The sequence below is a fragment of the Acipenser ruthenus genome, chromosome 21 (genome assembly GCF_902713425.1).
Source record: "Acipenser ruthenus chromosome 21, fAciRut3.2 maternal haplotype, whole genome shotgun sequence".
NCBI classification, from domain to species: domain Eukaryota; kingdom Metazoa; phylum Chordata; class Actinopteri; order Acipenseriformes; family Acipenseridae; genus Acipenser; species Acipenser ruthenus.
In genome coordinates, this window is record NC_081209.1 from 31407556 (window position 1) to 31419284 (window position 11729).

An 11729-nucleotide genomic window follows, 5' to 3' on the forward strand; every position below is an offset into this window, starting at 1 on the left:
CAATATGATGTCATTCCTGAAAGATGTTCTCAAGTGGGACAGTGCTTTTCAATATGATGTCATTCCTGAAAGATGTTCTCAAGTGGGACAGTGCTTTTCAATATGATGTCATTCCTGAAAGATGTTCTCAAGTGGGACAGTGCTTTTCTCTGTGACCACTCAGCTGCAGCCCCTATCTCCCAATATTCTATTCAACACATTCTGCTTTTGGTCAGATAATATTTCCAGAAACACTGCTAGTTTAAACCCGCTTCAGTGTTATTGTCTCTTAAGAGAGTTGTGGAACTCTTCCTATGGTCAGGAGTTCATTTTGGAAATGACAGTTAACAAGAAAAATGCAAAAATACAACGGACCTGACACAAGCATCCCTGGAACCCATCAGGTGCACCTGAATGCACCCGAGACCAGGTCCTTCCAAAGTACAAGCACCAGAGAGCAGGTCCTTCCAAAGTACAAGCACCAGAGAGCAGGTCCTTCCAAAGTACAAGCACCAGAGAGCAGGTCCTTCCAAAGTACAAGCACCAGAGAGCAGGTCCTTCCAAAGTACAAGCACCAGAGAGCAGGTCCTTCCAAAGTACAAGCACCAGAGAGCAGGTCCTTCCAAAGTACAAGCACCCGAGAGCAGGTCCTTCCAATGTACAAGCATGAGAGACCAGGTCCTTCCAAAGTACAAGCATGAGAGACCAGGTCCTTCCAAACTACAAGCACCAGAGAGCAGGTCCTTCCAAACTACAAGCACCCGAGAGCAGGTCCTTCCAAAGTACAAGCACCCGAGAGCAGGTCCTTACAAAGTACAAGCACCAGAGAGCAGGTCCTTCCAAAGTACAAGCACCAGAGAGCAGGTCCTTCCAAAGTACAAGCACCAGAGAGCAGGTCCTTCCAAAGTACAAGCACCAGAGAGCAGGTCCTTCCAAACTACAAGCACCAGAGAGCAGGTCCTTCCAAACTACAAGCACCAGAGAGCAGGTCCTTCCAAACTACAAGCACCAGAGAGCAGGTCCTTCCAAAGTACAAGCACCAGAGAGCAGGTCCTTCCAAAGTACAAGCACCCGAGAGCAGGTCCTTCCAAAGTACAAGCACCCGAGAGCAGGTCCTTCCAAAGTACAAGCACCAGTCCCAACTCCTATACATGCCATTCAGAGGGCCATTACATTCTCTGTGCTGCAGAACAAATGAAACTATATATATACAGACGTGCTCAAATTTGTTGGTACCCTTACAGCTCATTGAAATAATGCTTCATTCCTCCTGAAAAGTGATGAAATTAAAAGCTATTTTATCATGTATATTTGCATGCCTTTGGTATGTCATAGAATAAAGCAAAGAAGCTGTGAAAAGAGATGAATTATTGCTTATTCTACAAAGATATTCTAAATTGGCCTGGGCACATTTGTTGGTACCCCTTAGAAAAGATAATAAAGAATTGGATTATAGTGATATTTCAAACTAATTAGTTTCTTTAATTAGTATCACACATGTCTCCAATCTTGTAATCAGTCATTCAGCCTATTTAAATGGAGAAAAGTAGTCACTGTGCTGTTGGTATCATTGTGTGCACCACACTGAACATGGACCAGAGAAAGCAAAGGAGAAAGTTGTCTGAGGAGATCAGAAAGAAAATAATAGACAAGCATGATAATGGTAAAGGCTACAAGACCATCTCCAAGCAGCTTCATGTTCCTGTGACAACAGTTGCAAATATTATTAAGAAATTTAAGGTCCATGGAACTGTAGCCAACCTCCCTGGGCGCGGCCGCAAGAGGAAAATCGACCCCAGATTGAACAGAAGGATAGTGCGAATGGTAGAAAAAGAACCAAGGATAACTGCCAAAGAGATACAAGCTGAACTCCAAGGTGAAGGTACGTCAGTTTCTGATCGCACCATCCATGCTTTTTGAGCGAAAGTGGGCTCCATGGAAGAAGACCCAGGAGGACTCCACTTTTGACAGAAAAACATAAAAAAGCCAGACTGGAATTTGCTAAAATGCATATCGACAAGCAACAATCCTTCTGGGAGAATGTCCTTTGGACAGATGAGTCAAAACTGGAGCTTTTTTGCAAGTCACATCAGCTCTATGTTCACAGACGAAAAAATGAAGCTTTCAAAGAAAAGAACACCATACCTACAGTGAAACATGGAGGAGGCTCGGTTATATTTTGGGGCTGCTTTACTGCGCCTGGCACAGGGTGCCTTGAATCTGTGCAGGGCACAATGAAATCTCAAGACTATCAAGGCATTCTGGAGCGAAACGTACTGCCCAGTGTCAGAAAGCTCTGTCTCAGTCGCAGGTCATGGGTCCTCCAACAGGATAATGACCCAAAACACACAGCTAAAAGCACCCAAGAATGGATAAGAACAAAACATTGGACTATTCTGAAGTGGCCTTCTATGAGTCCTGATCTGAATCCTATCGAACATCTATGGAAAGAGCTGAAACTTGCAGTCTGGAGAAGGCACCCATCAAACCTGAGACAGCTGGAGCAGTTTGCTCAGGAAGAGTGGGCCAAACTACCTGTTTACAAGTGCCGAAGTCTCATTGAGAGCTACAGAAAACATTTGATTGCAGTGATTGCCTCTAAAGGTTGTGCAACAAAATATTAGGTTAGCGGTCCCATCATTTTTGTCCATGCCATTTTCATTTGTTTTATTATTTACAATATTATGTTGAATAAAAAATCAAAAGCAAAGTCTGATTTCTATTAAATATGGAATAAACAATGGTGGATGCCAATTACTTTTGTCAGTTTCAAGTTATTTCAGAGAAAATTGTGCATTCTTTGTTTTTTGTGGAGGGGTACCAACAAATTTGAGCACGTCTGTATATAGGCAAAAAGCATGGTAGACCCCTAATAGAGCTATAAAAAAAGCACTGCTCCCAAAATGGGCCTGACTGTGACAGCCCAGATTAAGCTCTGAATCTGGCTAATTAGCCTATGCAAAATTCATCACATTAATGTGCTCTGGGCCTGCTGGCCTCCGTGCTGAACAGCGATCCTATTCTGTATGCAAACGCAGCGTGACACCTCCCAGCGCAGGGCCATGGTCTCAGGGCGAGTTGTGTGATAAAATTATACTTCTTTTAAATGACAAGTCTCTCCGAGTGGTGTTCTAATTACTGCCCCCTTAATACGGTACAGCCTCCACCATACCAGCTCATCAAATTACAGATTATCAAAAATGAGCTGGCATCAACACATTCTTCATACTGGATTCCTCATGAAACCAAAAATGAGCTGGCATCAACAGATTCTTCATACTGGATTCCTCATGAAACCAAAAATGTTGACGTTCAGAGTCATTCAATTAATACCCCCTCACACCCTAGCTCTCTGGGGGAATCCCATTATGCATGATTCCTAACTGAAAGCCATACAGGCTACCCTATAATGAAAGCAGAGGGTTTAAGTTGGTCCAACAGGGGGTGTACTTTTTTCATAGTTCTGTACCTTCTTATTTTCAACTTATTTTTTCAAACAAAAGTATAAAATAAAAACAAGCACGTTTTAGGAATATTTCTTTTTTTTTTATTTTGAACCATGTTCTGGCATGTTCTTTATTATGCAGAGTCCACCCCGACGATGAACAGGAACAAACGCATCAGCATCATAAAGATCCTGGAGTACACACCACCCTGACGATGAACAGGAACAAACGCATCAGCATCATAAAGATCCTGGAGTACACACCACCCTGACGATGAACAGGAACAAACACATCAGCATCATAAAGATCCTGGAGTACACACCACCCTGACGACGAACAGGAACAAACGCATCAGCATCATAAAGATCCTGGAGTACACACCACCCTGACGACGAACAGGAACAAACACATCAGCATCATAAAGATCCTGGAGTACGCACCACCCTGACAATGAACAGGAACAAACGCATCAGCATCATAAAGATCCTGGAGTACGCACCACCCCGACGATGAACAGGAACAAACGCATCAGCATCATAAAGATCCTGGAGTACGCACCACCCTGACAATGAACAGGAACAAACGCATCAGCATCATAAAGATCCTGGAGTACGCACCACTCCGACGATGAACAGGAACAAACGCATCAGCATCATAAAGATCCTGGAGTACGCACCACCCTGACGATGAACAGGAACAAACGCATCAGCATCATAAAGATCCTGGAGTACGCACCACCCTGACAATGAACAGGAACAAACGCATCAGCATCATAAAGATCCTGGAGTACGCACCACCCTGACGATGAACAGGAACAAACACATCAGCATCATAAAGATCCTGGAGTACGCACCACCCTGACGATGAACAGGAACAAACGCATCAGCATCATAAAGATCCTGGAGTACGCACCACCCTGACAATGAACAGGAACAAACGCATCAGCATCATAAAGATCCTGGAGTACGCACCACCCCGACGATGAACAGGAACAAACGCATCAGCATCATAAAGATCCTGGAGTACACACCACCCTGACGATGAACAGGAACAAACGCATCAGCATCATAAAGATCCTGGAGTACACACCACCCTGACGATGAACAGGAACAAACGCATCAGCATCATAAAGATCCTGGAGTACGCACCACCCTGACGATGAACAGGAACAAACACATCAGCATCATAAAGATCCTGGAGTACACACCACCCTGACGATGAACAGGAACAAACACATCAGCATCATAAAGATCCTTGAGCATGCACCACCCCGACGATGAACAGGAACAAACGCATCAGCATCATAAAGATCCTGGAGTACGCACCACCCTGACAATGAACAGGAACAAACGCATCAGCATCATAAAGATCCTGGAGTACACACCACCCTGACGACGAACAGGAACAAACGCATCAGCATCATAAAGATCCTGGAGTACACACCACCCTGATGATGAACAGGAACAAACACATCAGCATCATAAAGATCCTGGAGTACGCACCACCCTGACGATGAACAGGAACAAACACATCAGCATCATAAAGATCCTGGAGTACACACCACCCTGACGATGAACAGGAACAAACACATCAGCATCATAAAGATCCTGGAGTACGCACCACCCCAACGATGAACAGGAACAAACGCATCAGCATCATAAAGATCCTGGAGTACGCACCACCCTGACGATGAACAGGAACAAACACATCAGCATCATAAAGATCCTGGAGTACGCACCACCCTGACGATGAACAGGAACAAACACATCAGCATCATAAAGATCCTGGAGTACACACCACCCTGACGATGAACAGGAACAAACACATCAGCATCATAAAGATCCTGGAGTACGCACCACCCCAACGATGAACAGGAACAAACGCATCAGCATCATAAAGATCCTGGAGTACGCACCACCCTGACGATGAACAGGAACAAACACATCAGCATCATAAAGATCCTGGAGTACACACCACCCTGACGACGAACAGGAACAAACGCATCAGCATCATAAAGATCCTGGAGTACGCACCACCCTGACGATGAACAGGAACAAACGCATCAGCATCATAAAGATCCTGGAGTACACACCACCCCGACGATGAACAGGAACAAACGCATCAGCATCATAAAGATCCTGGAGTACACACCACCCCGACGACGAACAGGAACAAACGCATCAGCATCATAAAGATCCTGGAGTACACACCACCCTGACGATGAACAGGAACAAACGCATCAGCATCATAAAGATCCTGGAGTACGCACCACCCTGACGATGAACAGGAACAAACGCATCAGCATCATAAAGATCCTGGAGTACGCACCACCCTGACGATGAACAGGAACAAACGCATCAGCATCATAAAGATCCTGGAGTACACACCACCCCAACGATGAACAGGAACAAACGCATCAGCATCATAAAGATCCTGGAGTACGCACCACTCCGACGATGAACAGGAACAAACGCATCAGCATCGTAAAGATCCTGGAGTACACACCACCCTGACGATGAACAGGAACAAACGCATCAGCATCATAAAGATCCTGGAGTACACACCACCCTGACGACGAACAGGAACAAACGCATCAGCATCATAAAGATCCTGGAGTACGCACCACCCTGACGACGAACAGGAACAAACGCATCAGCATCATAAAGATCCTGGAGTACGCACCACTCCGACGATGAACAGGAACAAACGCATCAGCATCATAAAGATCCTGGAGTACGCACCACCCCGACGATGAACAGGAACAAACGCATCAGCATCATAAAGATCCTGGAGTACACACCACCCTGACGATGAACAGGAACAAACGCATCAGCATCATAAAGATCCTGGAGTACACACCACCCCGACGATGAACAGGAACAAACGCATCAGCATCATAAAGATCCTGGAGTACGCACCACCCCAACGATGAACAGGAACAAACGCATCAGCATCATAAAGATCCTGGAGTACGCACCACCCTGACGATGAACAGGAACAAACGCATCAGCATCATAAAGATCCTGGAGTACGCACCACCCCGACGATGAACAGGAACAAACGCATCAGCATCATAAAGATCCTGGAGTACACACCACCCCGACGATGAACAGGAACAAACGCATCAGCATCATAAAGATCCTGGAGTACGCACCACTCCGACGATGAACAGGAACAAACACATCAGCATCATAAAGATCCTGGAGTACGCACCACCCTGACAATGAACAGGAACAAACGCATCAGCATCATAAAGATCCTGGAGTACGCACCACCCTGACGATGAACAGGAACAAACGCATCAGCATCATAAAGATCCTGGAGTACACACCACCCCAACGATGAACAGGAACAAACGCATCAGCATCATAAAGATCCTGGAGTACGCACCACCCCAACGATGAACAGGAACAAACGCATCAGCATCATAAAGATCCTGGAGTACGCACCACCCTGACGATGAACAGGAACAAACGCATCAGCATCATAAAGATCCTGGAGTACACACCACCCCGACGACGAACAGGAACAAACGCATCAGCATCATAAAGATCCTGGAGTACACACCACCCCGACGACGAACAGGAACAAACGCATCAGCATCATAAAGATCCTGGAGTACGCACCACCCTGACGATGAACAGGAACAAACGCATCAGCATCATAAAGATCCTGGAGTACGCACCACCCCGACGATGAACAGGAACAAACGCATCAGCATCATAAAGATCCTGGAGTACGCACCACCCCGACGATGAACAGGAACAAACGCATCAGCATCATAAAGATCCTGGAGTACGCACCACCCCGACGATGAACAGGAACAAACGCATCAGCATCATAAAGATCCTGGAGTACGCACCACCCCGACGATGAACAGGAACAAACGCATCAGCATCATAAAGATCCTGGAGTACGCACCACTCCGACGATGAACAGGAACAAACGCATCAGCATCATAAAGATCCTGGAGTACGCACCACCCCGACGATGAACAGGAACAAACGCATCAGCATCATAAAGATCCTGGAGTACACACCACCCTGACGATGAACAGGAACAAACGCATCAGCATCATAAAGATCCTGGAGTACACACCACCCTGACGATGAACAGGAACAAACACATCAGCATCATAAAGATCCTGGAGTACGCACCACCCCGACGATGAACAGGAACAAACGCATCAGCATCATAAAGATCCTGGAGTACGCACCACCCTGACGATGAACAGGAACAAACGCATCAGCATCATAAAGATCCTGGAGTACGCACCACCCCGACGATGAACAGGAACAAACGCATCAGCATCATAAAGATCCTGGAGTACGCACCACCCCAACGATGAACAGGAACAAACACATCAGCATCATAAAGATCCTGGAGTACGCACCACCCTGACAATGAACAGGAACAAACGCATCAGCATCATAAAGATCCTGGAGTACGCACCACCCTGACGATGAACAGGAACAAACGCATCAGCATCATAAAGATCCTGGAGTACGCACCACCCCGATGACGAACAGGAACAAACGCATCAGCATCATAAAGATCCTGGAGTACGCACCACCCCGACGACGAACAGGAACAAACGCATCAGCATCATAAAGATCCTGGAGTACACACCACCCTGACGACGAACAGGAACAAACACATCAGCATCATAAAGATCCTGGAGTACGCACCACTCCGACGATGAACAGGAACAAACGCATCAGCATCATAAAGATCCTGGAGTACGCACCACCCTGACGATGAACAGGAACAAACGCATCAGCATCATAAAGATCCTGGAGTACACACCACCCTGACGACGAACAGGAACAAACGCATCAGCATCATAAAGATCCTGGAGTACGCACCACCCTGATGATGAACAGGAACAAACGCATCAGCATCATAAAGATCCTGGAGTACGCACCACCCCGACGATGAACAGGAACAAACACATCAGCATCATAAAGATCCTGGAGTACACACCACCCTGACGATTAACAGGAACAAACGCATCAGCATCATAAAGATCCTGGAGTACGCACCACCCCGACGATGAACAGGAACAAACACATCAGCATCATAAAGATCCTGGAGTACACACCACCCTGACGATGAACAGGAACAAACGCATCAGCATCATAAAGATCCTGGAGTACACACCACCCTGACGATGAACAGGAACAAACGCATCAGCATCATAAAGATCCTGGAGTACACACCACCCCGACGATGAACAGGAACAAACGCATCAGCATCATAAAGATCCTGGAGTACGCACCACCCTGACGATGAACAGGAACAAACACATCAGCATCATAAAGATCCTGGAGTACGCACCACCCCAACGATGAACAGGAACAAACGCATCAGCATCATAAAGATCCTGGAGTACACACCACCCTGACGATGAACAGGAACAAACACATCAGCATCATAAAGATCCTGGAGTACACACCACCCTGACGATGAACAGGAACAAACGCATCAGCATCATAAAGATCCTGGAGTACGCACCACCCTGACAATGAACAGGAACAAACGCATCAGCATCATAAAGATCCTGGAGTACGCACCACCCTGACGATGAACAGGAACAAACGCATCAGCATCATAAAGATCCTGGAGTACACACCACCCCGACGATGAACAGGAACAAACGCATCAGCATCATAAAGATCCTGGAGTACACACCACCCCGACGATGAACAGGAACAAACACATCAGCATCATAAAGATCCTGGAGTACACACCACCCTGACGATGAACAGGAACAAACGCATCAGCATCATAAAGATCCTGGAGTACACACCACCCCGACGACGAACAGGAACAAACGCATCAGCATCATAAAGATCCTTGAGTACGCACCACCCTGACGATGAACAGGAACAAACGCATCAGCATCATAAAGATCCTGGAGTACGCACCACCCTGACGATGAACAGGAACAAACGCATCAGCATCATAAAGATCCTGGAGTACGCACCACCCTGACAATGAACAGGAACAAACACATCAGCATCATAAAGATCCTGGAGTACGCACCACCCCGATGACGAACAGGAACAAACGCATCAGCATCATAAAGATCCTTGAGCATGCACCACCCCGACGACGAACAGGAACAAACGCATCAGCATCATAAAGATCCTGGAGTACACACCACCCTGACGATGAACAGGAACAAACGCATCAGCATAATAAAGATCCTGGAGTACGCACCACCCCGACGATGAACAGGAACAAACGCATCAGCATCATAAAGATCCTGGAGTACGCACCACCCCGACGATGAACAGGAACAAACGCATCAGCATCATAAAGATCCTGGAATACGCACCACCCCAACGATGAACAGGAACAAACGCATCAGCATCATAAAGATCCTGGAGTACGCACCACCCCGACGATGAACAGGAACAAACGCATCAGCATCATAAAGATCCTGGAGTACGCACCACCCTGACGATGAACAGGAACAAACGCATCAGCATCATAAAGATCCTGGAGTACGCACCACCCCGACGATGAACAGGAACAAACGCATCAGCATCATAAAGATCCTGGAGTACGCACCACCCCGATGACGAACAGGAACAAACGCATCAGCATCATAAAGATCCTGGAGTACACACCACCCTGACGATGAACAGGAACAAACACATCAGCATCATAAAGATCCTGGAGTACGCACCACCCCGATGACGAACAGGAACAAACGCATCAGCATCATAAAGATCCTGGAGTACGCACCACCCTGACGATGAACAGGAACAAACGCATCAGCATCATAAAGATCCTGGAGTACGCACCACCCTGACAATGAACAGGAACAAACGCATCAGCATCATAAAGATCCTGGAGTACACACCACCCCAACGATGAACAGGAACAAACGCATCAGCATCATAAAGATCCTGGAGTACACACCACCCCGACGATGAACAGGAACAAACGCATCAGCATCATAAAGATCCTGGAGTACACACCACCCTGACAATGAACAGGAACAAACGCATCAGCATCATAAAGATCCTGGAGTACGCACCACCCCAACGATGAACAGGAACAAACACATCAGCATCATAAAGATCCTGGAGTACACACCACCCCAACGATGAACAGGAACAAACGCATCAGCATCATAAAGATCCTGGAGTACACACCACCCTGACGATGAACAGGAACAAACGCATCAGCATCATAAAGATCCTGGAGTACGCACCACCCCGACGATGAACAGGAACAAACGCATCAGCATCATAAAGATCCTGGAGTACACACCACCCCGACGATGAACAGGAACAAACACATCAGCATCATAAAGATCCTGGAGTACGCACCACCCTGACGATGAACAGGAACAAACACATCAGCATCATAAAGATCCTGGAGTACGCACCACCCTGACGACGAACAGGAACAAACGCATCAGCATCATAAAGATCCTGGAGTACACACCACCCTGACGACGAACAGGAACAAACGCATCAGCATCATAAAGATCCTGGAGTACGCACCACCCCAACGATGAACAGGAACAAACACATCAGCATCATAAAGATCCTGGAGTACGCACCACCCCGACGACGAACAGGAAAAGATCCTGTTGTATGAAAGCCTCCTCTTCTCCTGCGAGGATTTAGCACATTGATTGATTTTCGTGCCACTGGGTGTTACCGAGTCACCAGCTCTATTTAGAGGGAGTTTGGTTCTGATAGGTCTCCTCTTTTCAGCACATAATAATAGTAAAGCTGCACTCTGGAGACACCTGTTTACAGGAGGCTCAAAGAGGTGGATTAAGTAGCTGGAGACATAGCCATTTTTGTGTACTTAATGTCAGAGTTGGAGCAGTGGCATGAATAAGACCAAAAAAGGAGGGCAGAGTGCCTGTCTATATAGGAGCATGTTGGCTAGAGAATCCGTTTTGCTTCTGAAACAAATGAAGTGGAGATGCCAAAGGACAGAACATAAGGGTGCATACAACCCCAGACAATTGTAATAGTTCGGAGCTCCCAGCACAGTATGAAAAGAGGATAAATTAAGTGCTTACATTTAAATGTATCAGGAATTCCTGAAGAATAATGTGCTTATTCTGGTGTCCTTACTGGGGAGGTGCTAAACACTTTAATAGTGAGGCTAACATCTCTTCACCTTTAAGGTGTTTTTTCTTGTGCATAGCATCCCCTTGTGGCCAAATAATGTAAATATGCTACTATTATTATTTAGACATGACAGATGGAATGAGTTTCTCACCATACTAAATAACTGAAATACGGACTTGGTATAGCGAGAGTAAAAATG